Here is a 21222-nt window from a genome sequence, read left to right as displayed (position 1 = left end):
CAAGAGTAAACATTTCAAATGTAGCTCTGGGAATTATTATAGAGTCATGGTCCCTCTCTTGCTAGAAGGAGAACCATCTGTTGTGTGTGGGAAATCCCCTTTTAGTTCACTGGTTTCCCTCTGAAAGAATTACTGCTTTAACTATACAGACTTAATTGTAATCGGCTTTCACGATTTATGAAATCCACTCACAACTTGAAGTGGTGCAGTACCGCTGCGAGGGGGATGACATAGAAAATGTGTTTATTTGACAATTTATGGACCTGCTCTTCAGTAAATGGCCCGTACAATTGGCTGTTGAGCCCAAATAATTTTCCCTCTTTTGTTTCAAATAATCAAAGAAATAAAGGCTTTAGCTGTCTCTCACTGACCCATGCCCAGGTCAAACACAAAGCAGAAACCACCCAGGGCAGCTGCTCACATCTTGGACACACTTGTGGTCTTGTCTCTCCCAGTACTATAGAGATGAAGTCATCCATTTGCCATTACAGTACCAAATTGTCATCAGCACTAAGTACTGCAGTCTTGCTGTGTTTATATGAACTATTTCTTTCCATTTCCACCTCCGCTCTGTCTTTAACATGGTTAACATAATACCTTATTATGCAAATAGTGAGACTGATGACATCCTAGGAGAGAGAGAGAAAGATAGAGAGAGAGGATGAGAGAAAGAGAGAGAGAGGTAGTGAACTCATGGGCTCCTGAGTTCTTCTGCAAAAAGATAGAAATAGAGTTGGATAAATGTAGATAAACTTGAATGTTTTGCAAGGACTTATACAGGATACTAACCAAAACATCAAAACCTTTAATCCAAATCAAAATTCCATACCTAAAATTACCTGAATGGACTATTACTACAAAGGACTAACCTGTACATACCCCCACACTTTGACTAGGTACCAGTACCCCCTGTATATAGCCGCGTTATTGTTATGTCATTTCTTGTGTTACTTTTTGATTATTATTTTATTTGAAAAAAAATGTACTTTAGTTTATTTAGTTTATTCTTAACTCTATTTCTTGAACTGCATTGTTGGTTAAGTGCCTGTAAGTAAGCATTTCACGGTAAGATCTACACCTGTTGTATTCGGAGCATGTGGCAAATAAAATTTGATTTGACTATCAAGAAAAAACTTCTAACAAACCAAAACCTGCAGAAGAAACACAGCGGAACCTGTAAACACCATCAAACACAAAACTGAGTGAGTAATGTTCAGTCTGAACCTACTTCTGAAGCCCAAAAATGTAGAGACTATAATAGAGTTGCAAAGGGTCGAATAGGGTTGCAAAGGGTCGAACACTTTCCAGTAAATTCCGGAAAGTTAAGCCCGGGAATTTTGGGAATCTTTCTTAAATTGGTAAGTTTTGATTAGAATACTGGGTGGGGTGAATATATTTTATATGACCTACATAATTTTTTTGTTAACAAGTAAATAGTAGCCTACAGCAAACTGTGTTTAAATCATTTCTAACTTGTTAACAATTTCTGCTAGAGTTTTTGCTACCATGTCGGTTTTAGCTTGCTTGAGCCTGCTGAGGAGTGTTCATTCACCTGTTTCCATACATGTTTCATTTTAAAACATTTATCTTACAAAGGAGTTGTTTAATCTAACTGCTAAATAATTTATTTGTAAATGGAATTGTATTTGGGTTTTTTTTACTCATTTTTTTTTCTCATCTTTACTGGAAAATGCCACAGTACTATCTGATGTGTGGAGACATTCCACTGCAGCTAATGTAGAAGGAAAAGCTGTGTACATTTGCAAATACTGTGCCAAATCATATGTGAAGAATGCAACAAAGATGCAGAATCATCTGGCCAAGTGGATAAAGTTCCCTCAGCGCTCACAACAAGCAACCTCTGACAAAAGTCCCTCTACTTCTATTCGAGGTGAAAATGATGAATCAGGCACCTTATCGATAGCAACAGCTCATGGTCCTCCTGGAATCAGAAGTTTTTTTTACTTAATGGAGGAACGTAGTCAGAAGAATGCTGATGAATGTCTTGCTCGAGCTGTGTATGCAACTGGTTCACTTCTGATGCTCACAGGCAATGTGTATTGGAAGAGATTTCTGAATGTTCTTCGCCCAGCATACACCCCACCAATCAGACATGCTTTATCTACTCATTTGCTGGATGCAGAGTTCAACAGAGTTCAAGTGAAGGTCAAGCAAATCATAGCGAAAGCCGACTGTATTGCAATCATCTCTGATGGGTGGTCGAATGTTCGTGGGCAAGGAATATTTAACTACATCATCTCCACAAGGAAGATGATGCACATGATGCAGATGAGCTGAAGGCAGTCATCAATGACCTTGGACCACAGAAGGTATTTGCACTGGTGACAGACAATGCTGCGAACATGAAGGCTGCTTGGTCTAAAGTGGAGGAGTCCTACCCTCACATCACACCCATTGTCTGTGCTGCTCATGCATTGAATCTGCTCCTCAAGGACATCATGGCAGTGAAAACAATGGATACACTCTACAAGAGAGCCAAGGAAATGGTTAGGTATGTGAAGGGTCATCAAGTTATAGCAGCAATCTACCTCACCAAGCAAAGTGAGAAGAATAAGAGCACCACATTGAAGCTGCCCAGCAACACCCATTGGGCTGGTGTTGTCATCATGTTTGACAGTCTCCTGGAGGGAAAGGAGTCTCTCCAAGAAATGGCTATATCACAGTCTGCCAATATGGACAGCCCCATCAAGAGGATCCTCCTGGATGATGTATTTTGGAAGAGTGGTAAGCAGCCTGAAAATCCTGAAACGTATAGCAGTAGCCATTCCACAGATTGAGGGAAACAGTGCCATCCTGTCTGATGTTCATCCTGACTCTGCTTGCAGATGTAAGAGAAGAGATCCGTACTGCCCTGCCCACTTCACTGTTGCTCCAAGCAGAGGAAACTGCAGTTCTGAAATACATCAAAAAGCGTCAAGACTTCTGCCTGAAGCCCATTTAAATTTGAGGCTTTTTGAGCCTGACAACGAGCCATCCTCAACAAGGTTGGAAAGTGACAGTGAAGATGAGGCCTCAGAGTCTGATGTTCAAGAGGTGGACATTGAGGAGGTCCAGGGAGAAGACATGGAAGCCTGAGAGGAAGACAACCAAAGCTTTAGTTTCTAGACTATCATTTTATAGATGAATGTTGGATCATTGAGGATCATTCAATATTCCCTTTCTTTTGTTGTTCAGTGAAATCATCCCATGTGAAGAGTCAACTCATTTAATTAAAGTTAAATTCGTAACAAATTGTTGGTATTTTTATTTCTATTGGAAAGATTTAATCATTTTCAATTATGTCTACTTGTGATAAGGTAAAAGGTTTATGTATCTGTGTCCATATGATATGGTAAAAAAATCATCTACATTTAAATGGTATTAATATTCATCTGCATACAGTGGCAAGAAAAATAACCCATTGGAATTACCTGGATTTCTGCATAAATTGGTCATAAAATGTGATCTGATCTTCATCTAAATCACAACAATAGACATACACAGTGTGCTTAAACTAATAACACAGAAATTATTGTATTTGTCTTGTCTATATTGAATACATCATTTAAAAATTCACAGTGTAGGTTGGAAAAAGTATGTGAACCCCTAGGCTAATGACTTCTCCAAAAGCCAATTGGAGTCAGGAGTCAGCTAACCTGGAGTCCAATCAATGAAACGAGATTGGAGATGTTGGTTAGAGCTGGCCTGCACTATTAAAAAACACATTTTTTTTGAGTTTGCTATTCACAAGAAACATTGCCTGATGTGAACCATGCCTCGACCAAAATAGATCTCAGAAGACCTAAGATTAAGAATTGTTGACTTGCATAAAGCTGGAAAGGGTTACAAAAGTATCTCTAAAAGCCTTGATGTCCATCAGTCCACGGTAAGACAAATTGTCTATAAATGAAGAAAGTTCAGCACTGTTGCTACTCTCCTTAGGATTGGCCGTCCTGCAAAGATGACTGCAAGAGCACAGTGCAGAATGCTCAATGAGGTTAAGAAGAATCCTAGAGTGTCAGCTAAAGACTTACAGAAATCTCTGGAACATGCTAACATCTCTGTTGACGAGTCTACGATAGGTAAAACACTAAGAATAGTGTTCATGGGAGGACACCACGGAAGCTGCTACTGCTGTCCCAAAAAAAACATTGCTGCACGTCTGAAGTTCGCAAAAGAGCACCTGGATGTTCCACAGCGCTACTGGCAAAATATTCTGTAGACAGATTAAACTACAATTGAGTTGTTTGGAAGGAACACACAACAATCTGTGGAGAAAAAAAAGGCACAGCATAGCAACCTCAAAACCTCATTCCAACTACAAAGTATGGCGGAGGGAGCATCATGGTTTGGGCTGCTTTGCTGCCTCAGGGCCTGGACAGCTTGCTATCATCGACGGAAAAATGTATTCCCAAGTTTATCAAGACATTTTGCAGGAGAATGTAAGGCTATCTGTCCGCCAATTGAAGCTCAACAGAAGTTGGGTGATGCAACAGGACAATGACCCAAAACACAGAATTAAATCAACAACAGAATGGCTTCAACAGAAGAAAATATGCCTTTTGGAGTGGCCCAGTCAGAGTCCTGACCTCAAGAGCAGTTCACACTAGACAGAGAGCAGTTCACACCAGACATCCCAAGAATTTTGCTGAACTGAAAAAGTTTTGTAAAGAGGAATGGTCCAAAATTCGTTGTGCAGGTCTGAGCCGCAACTACATAAACCGTTTGGTTGAGGTTATTGCTGCTAAAGGAGGGTCAACCTGTTATTGAATCACATACTTTTCCCACCCTTCGTTGTGAATGTTTACACGGTGTGTTCAATAAAGACATGAAAATGTATAATTGTTTGTGTGTTATTAGTTTAAGCAGACTGTGTTTGTCTATTGTTGTGACTTAAATGAAGATTAGTGTTACGGCTGTCGTAGAGAGGGGACCAAAGCGCAGCGTGTTCATTATATTTATTAAACAATGAAACACTAGAACAAAGAAACAAACCGCAAAGCCAACAGTTCCGTCAGGTAACGAATACAAAACAGAAAACAACTACCCACAAAACACAGGTGGAAAAAGGCTGCCTAAGTATGGTTCCCAATCAGAGACAACGATAGACAGCTGCCTCTGATTGGAAACCATACCTGGCCAAAACATAGAAATATAAACACATAGAATGCCCACCCCATATCACACCCTGACCTAACTAAACAGAGAAAAATGGCTCTCTCAGGTCAGGGCGTGACAATTAGATCATATTTTATGACCAATTTATGTAGAAATCCAAGTAATTCCAAAGGGTTCACATACTTTTTCTTGCCACTGTATATTTCCGTTAATTCCCATATATTCCTGTTAATTCCCATATATTCCCGTTAATTCCCACAGAAAGTTTCCACCTCTGAATATTCCACAAATTGTGCAACCCTAGACTATAATCTCTAGGTAATTCTGTTATATAAATGAGGCTACTAAGCTACCAAGCTGTTAGGACAAAACTGACCTAGCTGCTACTTCAATTAGCACTGAAGTGTGAAGTGAGAGGTGTGAAAACTCTTGAGCCCAAAAATGTCAGGAGAGTTTCACAGCCCCCCCCCCCCCCAAATGTTTATAGATGACCAGCAGGGTCAGATAATAATAATCACAGTGGTTGTAGAGGGTGCAACAGGTCAGCACCTCAGGAGTAAATGTCCGTTGGCTTTTCATAGCCAATCATTGAGAGTATCTCTACCGCACCTGCTGTCTCTAGAGAATTGAAAACAGCAGGTCTGGGACAAGGTAGCACTTCCGCTGAACAGGTCAGGGTTCCATAGCCGCAGGCAGAACAGTTGAAACTGAAGCAGCAGCACGACCAGGTGGACTGGGGACAGCAAGGAGTCATCAGGCCAGGTAGGCCTGAGGCATGGTCCTAGGGCTTAGGTCCTCCGAGAAAAGAGAGAGAGAATTAGAGAGAGAGAATTAGAGAGAGCATACTTAAATTCCCATAGGACACTGGATAAGACAGGAGAAATACTCCAGATATAACAGACTGACTCTAGCCCCCCGACACATAAACTATTGCAGCATAAATACTAGAGACTGAGACAGGAGGGGTCGGGAGACACTGTGGCCCCGTCCGACGATACCCCCGGACAGGGCCGAACAGGCAGGATATTTGCCAAAGCACAGCCCCCACACCACTAGAGGGATATCTTCAACCACCAACTTACTATCCTGAGACAAGGCCGAGTATAGCCCATGAGATCTCCCCCACGAACCCAACCCGGGCAGGAAGACCACGTCAGTGACTCAACCCACTGAAGTGACGCACCCCTCCTAGGGACAGCTTGGAAGAGCACCAGTAAGCCAGTGACTTAGCCCCGTAATAAGGTTTGAGGCAGAGAATCCCAGTAGAGAGAGGGGAACCGGCCTTTCCGTTCACCTTCACACTCCTGAGCCAGACTACACTCAATCATAGGACCTACTGAAGAGATGAGTCTTCAATAAAGACTTAAAGGTTGAGACCGAGTCTGCTTCTCTCACATGGATGGATAGGCAGACCATTCCATAAAAATGGAGCTCTATAGGAGAAAGCCCTGCCTCCAGCTGTTTGCTTAGAAAGCTTTGTTGTTTTCAAAAAAGGTTTTGACTCAATTTGGCATGAGGGCCTGCTATACAAATATATGGAAAGCGATGTTGGGAGAAAAACATACGACATTATAAAATCCATGTACACAAACAACAAAAAAGTGTGTGGTTAAAATTGACCAAAAACACACACATTTCTTTCCACGGGGCCGGGGATGAGACATTGATGAGATGCAGCTTAAGCCCCACCCTCTTCAACATATATATCAATGAATTGGCGAGGGCACTAGAACAGTCTGCAGCACCCGGCCTCACCCTACTAGAATCTGAAGTCAAATGTCTACTGTTTGCTGATGATCTGGTGCTTCTGTCCCTAACCAAGGAGAGCCTACAGAAGCACCTAAATCTTCTGCACAGATTCTGTCAGACCTGGGCCTTGTCAGTAAATCTAAGTAAGACAAAAAAAATGGTGTTCCAAAAAAGGTCCAGTTGCCAGGACCACGAATATAAATTACATCTAGACACAGTTGCCCTAGAGCACACAAAAACTATACATACCTCGGCCTAAACATCAGCGCCACAGGTAATTTCCACAAAGCTGTGAACGATCTGAGAGACAACCCAAGAAGGGCCTTGTATGCCATCAAAAGGAACATAACATTTGACATAACAATTAGGATCTGGCTAAAAATACTTGAATCAGTTATAGAACCCATTGTCCTTTTTGGTTGTGAGGTCTGGGGTCCATTCACCAACCAAGAAATTCACAAAATGGGACAAACACCAAACTGAGACTCTGCATGCAGAATTCTGCAAAAATATCCTCTGTGTACAATGTAAAACACCAAATAATGCATGCAGGGCAGAATTAGGCCGATAGCCGCTAATTATCAAAATCCGAAAGGAGATGTTAAATTTTACAACCACCTAAAAGGAAGGGATTCCCAAACCTTCCATAACAAAGCCATCACGACAGTGAAATTAACCTGAAGAAGAGCCCCCTAAGCAAGCCGGTCCTGGGGCTCTGTTCACAAACACAAACAGAACCCACAGAGCCACAGGACAGCAACACAATCAGACCCAACCAAATCATGAGAAAACAAAAAGGTAATTACTTGACACATTGGAAATAATTGACCTGACCACTGTGACTGACCCAAAATTAAGGAAATATTTGACTCAGTGAGCATAGCCTTGCTATTGAGAAAGGCCACCGAAGGCAGACCTGGCTCTCAAGAAAAGACAGCCTATGTGCACACTGCCAACAAAATGAGGTGGAAACTGAGCTGCACTTCCTAACCTCCTGCCAAATGTATGAAAGAATTCGAACACAAATCCAATTTTGATAAACTCCCATATCTATTTATTTATTTTCCCTTTTGTACATTAACTATTTGCACATCATTACAACACTGTATATATACATAATTTGACATTTGAAATGTCTTTATTCTTTTGGAACTTTTGTGAGTGTAATGTTTACTGTTCATTTTTTATTGTTTATTTCAATTTTGTTTATTATCTATTTCACTTGCTTTGGCAATGTAAACATATGTTTCCAATGCCTATAAAGCCCTTAAATTGAATTGAAATTGAATAGATAGAGAGATGGGAGAGAAGCTAGACAGATCATTGGTATTCCAGAGGCAGCTTTTACCCAGATTATGTTGATGTTACAGAATCAAGTGGATGGTGATTGAGGAAGGTCTTTCCATGATCTGATTAAATACAAAAATGTGTAGCACATTGTGGAAAGATTTTAGAGATTAACTGGGTTGAGTGAGGAAATTACGTGCCACTTTTAATAGGTTTATTTACCTGCATTTCCCTATGCTTATCAATAAAATATTTGATTAGATACAAGTGATTTTAGATAATGAATAGGGAAGACTAGTGTTAGAGGTTCCTAAATTTGAAAGACAAAATCACCAACATATTTACAAAATGTGGTCGTTTTGCTGTGTTGTGTTTGTAGAATTATAAATGTGACTTCATTTTAAAGAGATTCCAAGTAATAGTCTGTGTTTGGAACAACTCTAATCACAGGAGACGATCACCCTCAGTGTCATGTGTTCTAGAGTCATGGGAACAGAATACAGGCCCTTCGGAACAGGCTGTGAATGCTAAATTCCACAATGATGAAAGCTGGACTGTACTAAAACCCTCTTCCTCCCTGTGGTCTCTTAGATGTTAACAACTGCTAGATGTAGTGTTAGATGTAGTGTGTGTGTGTGTGTGTGTGCGTGCGTGCGTGCGTGCGTGCGTGCGTGCGTGCGTGCGTGCGTGCGTGTGTGTGTGTGTGTCTGTGATGATCATGCACATGGGGGTTGTGTGTGATTCATGTAGGCCTATGTGTGTGTGAGATTAATGCCTCAGTCTGTCCAGTCACTGCGTGACTTTCCCCTCTTCATGAAATTAAGCCAAAGGTCTCCAATTACATGGTATTCAATCAATTCAATCTCAGGACAAGCAGCATCCCTCAAAGGTTTTCCCATGATGCAGTTGCCTGCCTCACCCACAGACAAACCCAAAGTCAACTCAAAAGACTGCCTGGGCGGTGATGTCATTCGCTCCTATGGCTAGAGCAGGAGATGTTTGGGAGTGTGGTGTGTTCCGTGTTGAGGTGTGACCAGTGCACCTTTATAATTTAACATTGTCTGAGCTTGCAGGATAACATATGGCCCATAGATTACTTTAGTACCACAGGGAAATCTAGCACCTGTAAACGCACAAACCTCTTCAGTGTAAAATGTAATCCTTTTACCATACATGGGAAACAATGTCTGGGGAATAACTGCTAGGGCATTGTTGAGTGAGGGCTAGTTTCAACAGTTCAAACTGAAGAGCCCTCACAACAGTACAGTGGCTGGCAGCCAGATGTTGCCAATGACATAAGGTAATTTAAACAAATTGAAATGTTTAACCAAAGACTCAGTAAAGGGTATTTCAAAAGAGGACAGCAACATCCATATGCTGATGTTGTTGATTATGACGTACAGCCACTATGCTGTCATAAATGCGTCATAAATGCGGTCTGCGCATAAACTAAACTATGATTTAAACTATGATTTTATAATAACTCACACTGTATCTTGCAGGCAGCGTGTGTTATGCCGAGTTCATGTGCTAGTCTTATCTAGGAAACTCGTACATTTCCGACAAGCTAACTGAATGAATGCGGCACGTGTATAACTACAACCAGTTAGCAAGTTTGAAATTTCAGAGTTTTGACCAGCAACTAAACGCGGCATAACGTCGAGCGGCAACTTCTCCACAAAAGGGCTTCACAGTGAAGTCACACCAAACCAGCAAGTTACTTCCTTGGAGATGACGGTCGCGCACCGTCGTTAAGGAACACCACTATGCGTAATACAGGCCAACAATGAATTCAGGACATTGAAGAGGTTTCGTTGGTAATAGGTGTTTTATCAGCAATAGTTACAATGCCTCAAAACCACAGAACGTTTCGTCTGATTGGCCTCCAAGGTAGATATAATCCTTGGCTACATTCAAATAAGCGTGCCTATTGCAGCGTCGTAAAGTGGCTTGCGTGCATTTATAAAGTGCCTTTTAATTTTATATAAGTGAGCAGTTAGTAGCCTACCTTTCGTTTCGCGATAATATCACTTATCCATGTCTTCTAACTTTCCTAGCTGCATTGAAAGAGTATGGACATCAAAGTGTCTTGGAGAAAATGTCTGATTGGAACAAGGTTGAACTTGTGGTCAATGGAGAATGTGTCTATACATGTAGCATAAAACAGCTGGAGTTTGGTAAATTCAATGTAGATACTGTAGATTACTCTATCAAATTGTACAGAATCTTACCTGTGGTCAATTATAACAAATATATCGTTTTCACAGACTGAGGTAAGCATATTGTAACTGAATGCACATGGATGTAACCCTTGTCCACTCTCTGATTGTAATCACATCTGTGAAAAACCTCATTCTAGAGCAGGGGTATTCAACCTGGAGTCTGCTAGCCCTCTAGCGGTCAGCGAAAAATATATCAATACAGCAACAAAAACGTCGATACATATTTTTTTTAAATAGTATTGCTAGCAACAACAGAATAAACACATTTTGAATTACATACCTACAGTAGGAAATAGGACAATATCTTATTTCTAATGATGTCAACTTTATTTCTCAGCTGCCAATTACACACAGGGGAGAACTGGGACGAAAGTAACTATTTTGTTTTTGTTTCTAATTACTGAGAGATCGATAGAGCTAGAGACACCATACTGTATGACAAACAATGTATGTGTCCTCTACCATTAGCAACTGTAATTTCATTTCTATGGTAAATTAGTTGAAATTAAATAGACCGAGAACAGAACGACCGCAATATTACTTTTGTACCTGCTGGTGGGGCGGGACTAACACAGCCTTGGGACAGAAGTAACAGTTGGCGAGAAGTGCACAATATTTGTCTCATCTCCATGTTTCTGGGTTGTAATTCTCATTAATTTCAACCAATGTACTATCAGCCATAATTTCATGTTTGTGCCAATTTGAATAAGTAATGCTATAGGTTCAACATTTATGAAAATTAACCATGCGTCAACATCGCAATGATGCGAAACCACAATAGTTTGCCTTACAATATTAATCGGACTAAAATGCATCACATAATAGCTCTATTAAGCATGATTTTCTAATCTCACTTGAATAAGAACGTAGTAGAATATGTTTTTCACAATTTCCAGTTACTAGTCATGCTATGCTCCAATTGTCCTTGTCATGCGTGCTCCTCGTGTCTTGATAGAATAAATGTCTTTATTCTCTTCTAAAAAGGCATCCTCATCATGCTTATCATATTTCCATGGCTTGATACAAGGTTATTGACCCCCAGAATCATAAAGATATGTTTAACCACTATGTCACGTCCTGACCAGTGAAAAGGATAGCCATAGTAGTATGGGCAGGGGGTTTTGTTTTGTATGTTTTGGGGTTGGTTTGTTTCTAGGGGAATTTGTTCTAGTTTTCTGTTTCTATGTTTCATTTTCCATGTGTGGCCGAGTATGGTTTCCAATCAGAGGCAGGTGTCTTTCGTTGTCTCTGATTGGAAGCCATACTTAGGCAGCCTGTTTTCCTGTGGGGTGTGGGTGGTTATTTTCTGTTTAGTTGTTTTACCTGACGGAACTGTTGGTCGTTGTTATTTTGCTGTTTAAGTGTTCTCATATAATAAATTAAGAATGAGCACTCAACACGCTGCACCTTGGTCTGTTCACTACGACGCTTGTGACACACTAACCTGTTGATAAAAGCTTATGTGAGAAGCTGATCCATCAAGCCAATTGATTAACGCATAATTCTAATGATGTCATATATAATTTTCAAACATTCAGTCACTTGTTGATATTTTGCTGACATTATAAAAGCAATATGAACTAGAGGAGACAATGACCTGTGTTCAAATGCATTTTATTTTATTCCAGGTCATCAGTTTACATTGTGTTACTTTCGTCTCACCCGTCTCTCCTGTAACTTCTCCCAGGCTTACACCGAAAACTAGCTAGCATGATACTTGAAACCTATGACGTTATTTAGTCACTAGTCACTAAAATTACATACACTACATGACCAAAAGTATGTGGACACCTGCTCCTCGAACATCTCATTCTAAAATCATGGGCATTAATATGGAGTTGGTCCCCCCGTTGATGCCATAACAGCCTCCACTCTTCTGGGAAGGCTTTCCACTAGACATTGGAACATTGCTGCAGGGACTTGCTTCCATTAGTGAGGTTGGGCACTGATGTTGGGCGATTAGGCCTTCCAATTCATCCCAAAGGTGTTCGATGGGGTTGAGGTCAGGGATTTGTGCAGGCCAGTCAAGTTCTTCCACACCAATCTCGACAAACCATTTCTGTATGGACCTCGCTTTGTGCATGGGTGCATTTTCATGCTGAAACAGGAATGGGCCTTCCCCAAACTGTTGCCACAAAGTTGGAAGCACAGAATCATTTAGAACATCATTGTATGCTGTAGCGTTAAGATTTCCGTTCACTAGAACTAAGGGGCCTAACCCGAACCATGACAAACAGCCCCAGACCATTATTCCTCCTCCACCAAACTTTACAGTTTGCATTATGCATTGGTGCAGGTAGCGTTCTCCTGGCTTCTGCCAAACCCCGATTTTTTAGTCGAACTGCCAGATGGTGAAGCATGATTCATCACTCCAGAGAACTCGCTTCCACTGCTCCAGAGTCCAATGGTGGCGAGCTTTACACCACTCCAGCCGACGCTTGGCATTGCGCATGGTGATCTTAGGCTTGTGTGCGTCTGCTCAGCCATGGAAACCCATTTCATGAAGCTCCTGACGAACAGTTATTGTGCTGACGTTGCTTCCAGAGGCAGTTTGGAACTCAGTAGGGAGTGTTGCAACCGAGGACAGGCAATGTTTACGTGCTATGCGCTACAGCACTCGGCTGTCCTGTTCTGTGAGCTTGTGTGGCCTATCACTTTGCAGCAGAGCCGTTGTTGCTCCTAGACGTTTCTACTTCACAATAACAGCACTTATAGTTGACCGGGGAAGGTCTAGTAGGGCAGAAATTTGACGAACTGACTTGTTGGAAAGGTGGCACATTGAAAGTCACTGAGCTTTTCAGTAAGGCCATTCTACTGCCAATGTTTGTCAATGGAGATTGCATGGTTGTGTGCTCAATTTCATACACCTGTCAGCAATGGGTGTGGCTGAAATAGCCAAAACCCCTAATTTGAAGGGGTGTCCACATACTTTTGTACATATAGTGTATAATTTTGGGAGATCAAAATAATGAAAAACTATCAACCAAATCTATTCATTTTAAAATGTTGATTACTTGTCCTTTACATTATCATTCACCTAACAAGATGTGACACATTTGTTTTTTGCTAACGTATGATGGAGGTCCCTTGGTCGCCAATTTGCCTGGGAGGGGGTCTCTGGGCAAGAAAAGGTTGAAAACCCCTCTTCTAGAGTCATCTATATGAAGCCATCTTCATAGAGGGTTCTGATTAATCAGATTGTCAAAGTCACTGATTATGATGTCACAGTAGCATTGAGTGCATTATGTTTATAGCGTAACAGTCCTTTATTCTGCCTTCCACAGGACGAGATGGGAAAATGGGCCCCCTATGCAAGGAGGCCGTCACTGCTGTGCAGAATGCATGCTGAGATACACCCACACTCTACCAGGAGATTGGTCAAGGGGATGAATCTAGGCTAATCTAATAGTAAACCTGAAGAGAAACACAGCAACAGATACTTTTGTATTTTTTTATGACAAACATTGCAGTACCATACAATAGTATTCTCCAGCATTAAGTCAAGTGTTGTTGTATTTATTGCTACATAATCTCGGGGACCCAGAATCAAATCTGGCGTGTATGCTGGTCATCTCAACAGTCTGTCGTGAGAGACTGCAACATGTTAATTGCAACATGCAGTCATTATAGTTTCTTCTGGTTTTTATTTTATGGTGATTGACTGTGCTATAGTTAAAATATCCTTGTCGGTATTATCTCAGACAATGCTGTGTCTGGTCCCTGTCTGAAAACGTACATTTAAAAAACCCATAGAATTCCCTTGACCTTTGACATACTACCCTTAGATCTGCTTCTTGTGGTCTCTCTCATCTGAATATGATTACTTCTGCAATCTATTCTCAATTAGCCTTATGGGAGGGATTGTGCACTAATAGAATCATACCCTATCGGTCAAACCACAGATCAAATTAGCAGACCAAATTTGCACTGCTAGCAAAATCCAAATGGTCATGCAACCACTGCCACACAGTCACAGTCTGGATGTGTCCCAAATTGCACCCTATTCTCTATGTAGTGCACTATGAAGGGAATATGGGGCCATTTAGGACGCCACCTCTGAGGTTAGGCTCAAAGTCAGCTTCAAAGTTAACCAAAAACATATGGAGGTGCTTATAGGGGTTCATGGCACTTATCATATTTCATTTCAATGCAATCAAGGCGTCCCACACACACACACAAAATACACACATTTAAATACAGTACACCTTCTCTAGGCCTACGTGATTGTCCTCTAAACTTTATGAATGCTTTATTACTAAAAGCAGCCAGCTTAGAGCACTTTCTTCTTGGGAGAATATAAGACAACCAAAAGAAAACCTTGTCCCCATCTTCTGAAAGAGCCGAGATGATTACCTCCTTTTCTTCCTGTGAGGCAACAGTTTATGCATCCCAAATGTCACCCTATTCCCTATATAGTGCACTACTTTTGACCAGAGCCAGTAGAAGTAGTGCACTATATAGTGAATAGGGTGCCATTCGGGACAAAGAGTGTCTAGCACTGAAATATATTGAAGGGGGATTAAACAAAACGAAACAAACTGAAATATATATGTTTCTTTCCTCACGCTTCCACCCAAGTTATTGCCTGAAGCTCCTGTTTTTAACGGTGCATGCAGTTTGTTAGAGTTTCAACCTGGCTAGGTGGACAGCACAGTTAATGTACCTGACAGCAAAGCTATGGAATTCTGAGAAAACATCTGCGTGTCAAATGAAAGAGATTGTCAAAGCAAATAGACTCAGGCAGTATTGAAACTCTTTATGAGTGTTATTGTGATGTCAATGCTATTGAATAACTGGTAGAGAATACAGCCAACTGGCCCCACTGATTAGTCAATTTTAGTGCAGCCTTAAGTTATGTAAGGCTGCTGTTGTTCTCCAAATGGGAAGATGAAGGACTGGAACAGACTGGACAAGAGAGATAGTGAGCTGGAAGGTGGAATGGGAAGGTGGGCTTGTTACTGTAAGTAGCCTATATACGTTTTGGAAGAAGTTACTATTCTATTTAGTTAGAGGTTGTGTTTAGTCTTTCAGGATAGCGTTAACAGTTCTGCACTGACCTTATATCTCCTTAGCCTTGGTAGGCCTACACAGCCATTCCCAGACCCTCACAGTGAGGGCTACCATTCTCTCATAGGACAATAGTGGTGTACAAGCCTATAGATGAATATTGCTCCAACAACATCTATGAATAGGATCCCTGAGGCCAATATTACTTCGTCTTTCCCTAGCTTCCCTAGTCTCTGGAGTCTATGCAAGACTAGCATGACCCCTATAGGGCTGTTGGAGTTGTGTGACTTTAACTTAGACCAGGAAAAGTGCTTTATTTAAAAAGCCACAGTACCCTCTAGTGGCAACATAAACACAATTTAAAACCTTCCAGATATTTCCAGCGTAACATCAAAATAAGGAATGCATTTCAACTTGAATTTAATAGCCACATTTTTTTATGAAATTGGAATCAAGTTTATTTTTATTTTCTGTGTCCTTTCGTTGTAAAAAAAATAAAAAATAAACTTTGATTCCAATTTCATTAAAAAAAGAAACTGTTAGAGTGGTGGCCTACACTACATACATAACACACATACACATGAACATGAGTATACAGTACTATTGCTACAGTATCTTGCCACACAAAACAAGCTTCTAATCTAAGAATCGGTCCAGTTTCTTCTGGATGTTGTCGAAGGCGTCTTTGCCAAGGTCGTCAGCCTGGCCCTCCTCCCACAGCTTGCGCTGCTCCAGATCATCCTCCTCTGTCTCTGCAGCACTCTACAAGGAAATAACCGAATGTTAAAAACCAAGATTATGTAATAGATTAGGAACCAAGATGATACATTATGCTAGAAATAACCAAGATGATAACAAAAATAGATTAGACAGACATTCCATTCACCATCAGTCAGAAGAGTAATGAAAAATGAAAGATGGAGACATGAGGGACGTTATTTTAAAAAAGTAAGGAATGGTTACCAGGAGGCCTTGAAGCAATACCATGTGTGATATTTTGTTGTAAGGTCAAAGATGTTTACATCTAGACGTTCCGCTAGCGGAACACCACTCCAATATCCAATGATAGGGCGTGGCGCGAAGTACAAACTCCTCGAAAATCCGAAAACTTCCATTTTTCAAACATATGACTATTTTACACCATTTTAAAGACAAGACTCTCCTTTATCTAACCACACTGTCCGATTTCAAAAAGGCTTTACAACGAAAGCAAAACAGATTATGTCAGCAGAGTACCCAGCCAGAAATAATCAGACACCCATTTTTCAAGCTAGCGTATAATGTCACAAAACCACAGCTAAATGCAGCACTAACCTTTGATGATCTTCATCAGATGACACTCCTAGGACATTATGTTATACAATACATGCATGTTTTGTTCAATCAAGTACATATTTATATAAAAAAAACAGCTTTTTACATTAGCATGTGACGTTCAGAACTAGCATTCCCTCCGAACACTTCCGGTGAATTTACTAAATTACTCACGATAAACGTTCACAAAAAACATAACATTTATTTTAAGAATTATAGATACAGAACTCCTTTATGCAATCGCGGTGTCCGATTTTAAAATAGCTTTTCGGTGAAAGCACATTTTGCAATATTCTGAGTAGATAGCTCGCCATCACGGGCTAGCTAATTTGACACCCACCAAGTTTGGTACTCACCAAACTCAGATTTACTATAAGAAAAATTGGATTACCTTTGCTGTTCTTCGTCAGAATGCACTCCCAGGACTTCTACTTCAACAACAAATGTTGGTTTGGTTCCAAATAATCCATAGTTATATCCAAATAGCGGCGTTTTGTTCGTGCGTTCAAGACACTATCCGAAGGGTAACGAAGGGTGACGTGCGGACGCGTATCGTGACAAAAAAATTCAAAATATTCCATTACCGTACTTCGAAGCATGTCAAACGCTGTTTAAAATCTATTTTTATGCGATTTTTCTCGTAAAATAGCGATAATATTCCGACCGGGAGTCGTTGTTTTCGTTCATAGACTGAAAAAGTAAAATGGACTCTTCACGTGCATGCGCACACCGGTCTCATTGTTCTCAGATCGACCACTTACCAAATGCGCTACTGTTTTTCAGCCAGTAACTGCAGAGTCATCATTCAACGTTCTGGCGCCTTCTGAGAGCCTATGGGAGCCTTAGAAAGTGTCACGTTACAGCAGAGATCCTCTGTTTTGGATAGAGATGACAAAGAAGGCCAAGAAATGGTCAGACAGTGTACTTCCTGTACAGAATCTTCTCAGGTTTTGGCCTGCCATTTGAGTTCTGTTATACTCACAGACACCTTTCAAACAGTTTTAGAAACTTTGGAGTGTTTTCTATCCAAAGCCACTAATTATATGCATATTCTAGTTTCTGGGCAGGAGTAATAACCAGATTAAATCGGGTACGTTTTTTATCCGGCCGTGAAAATACTGCCCCCTATCCATAACAAGTTAATACTGTTGTGCACCAGCAGAGGGTGTTACTACAGTAGAATGTGTATTCTGCCAACAATTTCTGTAATGTTGACCATTTAAACATGGAAGATAGATCGATCATTTCTTAAATCAGTTCCTAATAGTAGGTTTTAAATATTCTCTGAGTGTACAAAACATTCGGAACACCTTCCTAATATTGATTTGCAAGAACAACCTCAATTCATTGGGGCATGGACACTACAAGGTGTTGGAAGCGTTCCACAGGCAGGCTGGCCCATGTTGTCTCCAATGCTTTCCACAGTTGTGTCAAGTTGGCTGGATGTCCTCTAGGGCGTGGACCATTCTTGATACACATGTGAAACTGTTGAAGGTGAAATATCCAGCAGCGTTGCAGTTCTTGACACACTCAAACCAGTGCGCCAGACATTTATTACCATAGCCCGTTCAAAGGCACTTAAATCCATGTCTCAATTGTCTTTAACCTGTCTCCTCCCATTCATAAGTGATTGAAGTGGATTTAACAAGTGACATCAATAAGGGATCATAGCTTTCACCTGGATAGACCTGGTCAATCTATGTCAAGAGCAGGTGTTCCTAATGTTTTGTACACTCAGTATATGTTAGTGTAGACAGGTGACATACAGGTTCAGTGGCAGGATCCTCCATGGGGTTGAAGGCTGTGTCAGTGACCTCTGACCCCTCCTCACTGGGTCCAGATGGGTCTCCAGCTCCTCCCTTAGAGTGGGTAATTATTACCCACTAATTGGTTTACACCGGGTTGCAAGTATTGACTAAAATGGCCTCAATCATATTGGTCCCTGATTCAGATTTCAATAGGGGTTGAGAAAGAATTTTAGTCACTTTCTCACACGATTTCTTCCTATGACGCATTGACATTGACAGGGCGTGCACAGCCTCTAGAATCACAACCTTAGTTGTACCAGTGCGATAACCTTAAATTCTCTCAATTCTTACCAGTTGAGCAAAAACCCTGAAGCTGATCGGAATTCGTAACCAGGTTAAAGAGATAACAGAATTAACAACTAATACTTACCACTTCCAAAATCCCTCAGACACCTAAGTCATAACTAATTAATAATCATAATGAATAGATAATGCATAGGCAAAAGCTCAATATCACCTTTTGTTAAATACTAACCATTTCTCCTGGCTTTGTGGGTAATCGGGCCTCTTCTCCCTTTCCTCTGTGAGCAGAGTGACTTCTCGGAGTAATAATTCTGTGAGGTTCTCTATCAACGACACTGTAGCTTCTCTAACCTTTGGCTTCTCCTCTCCCCTTTGGCTTTTCTTCTTCTCTTCCCTTTGGCTTCTCTTCTTCTCTCCCCTTTTTATTTCCCCTTTGTCTTCTCTTCTTCTCTCCCCTGGCTCTGTGAAAGAGGTGTGATGGTGTGTACTGTTGAGAACCACCTAAGGTACGTTGGAAGAGGTGTGTAGAGAGGAGAAGAGTAGGGGGACAAGAGTACTGGACTCTCATCTCTCTCTGTGGTACGTTTGCATAAGAACAACAGACATGGGAAAAGACACACATTCTCTATAGGATGTACCTTGTATTCCAACTATGCAGTTGGACTACTACTTTAAATCAAACATTAAAATTGATTTGCTAGTAAAGATCAAGCTTTGACATTGTAAGATTGGTTCCTTGGTTTTAAAACAAATCCATTATTGAGTGGGTGTTTATATTAGAGACAAGTGGTGTCTCGGGAGATTTCAGTACACTCACGAGTGTGTCTGCGTCCAGGAACACACATTTGCTGTATTGGGTGAGGGTCCAACAGTGGAGCTTGGTAAAAGTGACCCCCAGTTCTGGTTGTCCCAGCCAAGATAGATGTGCTTGGTCTCCACTGTCCAGCATGTCCACCTGGACCTGGTCAAACCCATGGCCCAGGGCAGCCCTATCGGGAGAGAACACAGGATTTACTACAACTACAATCAGATTTTACATGACTTCAATACACAAAAAATACACTAGCTCCGCAGTGCACTCAGGATTGCAAAAGACTCCATCCAGTGAATCTAATACCCCCTTAACTGATGAGAGACAAAATACTGCATTTGTCTGATTTTTCAAGGACCTCTGTCACAGACAGAGTATAACTTCCATTCAAATTCGAATAGTTCATGCATCACTCTCCATGACTCAGCGATATCCTATTATATTTCTGTCCGAGATGCAGGGACTTCTCTCACCGTGCCTGGCTAGAGACATTAGTGGAGACCATCACAACAGTCTGGCGTGTGGTCCTGTGTCGTGGGTAAACACTGTCCTACCACCAGAGCCCCCATGCAGTAGCAGTCTGTGGTGGCACAGGAAGACAAAGGCCTGGTTTGCTGGTGGCACAGGAAGACAAAGGCCTGGTTTGCTGGTGGCACGACGAAGACAAAGGCCTGGTTCGCTGGTGGCACAGGAAGACAAAGGCCTTGTTCGCTGGTGGCACAGGAAGACAAAGGCCTGGTTCGCTGGTGGCACAGGAAGGAAGAGTGGGAGGTGTTATTTATAGAAATAGATGACTAACACCCAGCAGGGGAGTTTCACAGTTTTACAGTGCCATCAGCATTATGTTCTTTAAGAGTTAAAAGTAGTTCCTTTCTCAAGTTTTTTACCGAGAGTCAAGCACTTCCTCTTTTCCTCTTGCATTAAATTAGAGAGTGCAAGAGAGTGATGTCAATCAACTTGACACTGACAGGTTATATTAAAATGGTTATGATATAATGATGAGAACTTACCTGGCATGGTGTGTGACAGCGACTCCTCTAAATGAATTAACAACTTGAGGCAGAGGTAAAAGTGATAAATGGTATTAAAAGTGTCAAAGTGATAGATCAGGTCCTGCACCACTGGCAGAGAGGACTTGGCAGAAAATGCACTGGTTTCCCCTAAAATGAAACTCCAATATGTTGATGATACTGTAGTCCGACAGTCCAGCGAGTCCAGCAGTAGTAACTGTCCCAGTAGTAATCAAATTTTTTTTACAGCCATTTCGATTGGCTTTACAGCCTTTTCGATATTTGTAAATGCACTATGAGAGTTTATCTAAAGCCAGGGAGTGTGACCTCAAGCTGGTAGCTACACAAATACATCTGATGTTTTTAGACCAAGAGCAAATCAGAGAGAGTCTATTTGAGTTCTTGGTCATGTGTCACTGGTCATTTGACTAAAATGAAAACCTGCAGGGTTTAAGCAGGACCTTCAACAACTGTACTCTAGAGTCTGCAGTAGTCCAACCCCTGGAACTAAGTGCATAGTACTATGTACAGGTGCATTCCATTCACTGTACAACCGTTGGTCAATTTTCATGATATACAAATTAATGGTACTATGGACAACAACACTGATGTTGAAACTTGATGGAAAACAACATTAAATAAAAATACCAATC

At 41.1% G+C, this 21222-nt stretch overlaps 1 long non-coding RNA gene across 1 annotated transcript; it reads left to right on the top strand.

Moving 5' to 3' along the window:
• The first annotated feature begins 9347 nt into the window (after positions 1–9347).
• LOC106574271 (uncharacterized) lies at positions 9348–13868 on the top strand. Its single transcript, XR_001321504.3, has 2 exons — positions 9348–10044; positions 13661–13868. It is a non-coding gene; the product is annotated as an uncharacterized LOC106574271 (long non-coding RNA).
• Positions 13869–21222: the final 7354 nt, after the last annotated feature.

The sequence above is a fragment of the Salmo salar genome, chromosome 16 (assembly GCF_965601325.2).
Source record: "Salmo salar chromosome 16, fSalSal1, whole genome shotgun sequence".
NCBI lineage: Eukaryota > Metazoa > Chordata > Actinopteri > Salmoniformes > Salmonidae > Salmo > Salmo salar.
The sequence above is the reverse complement of the archived record's forward strand: the minus strand, read 5'-3'. Positions and strand labels throughout refer to the sequence as shown.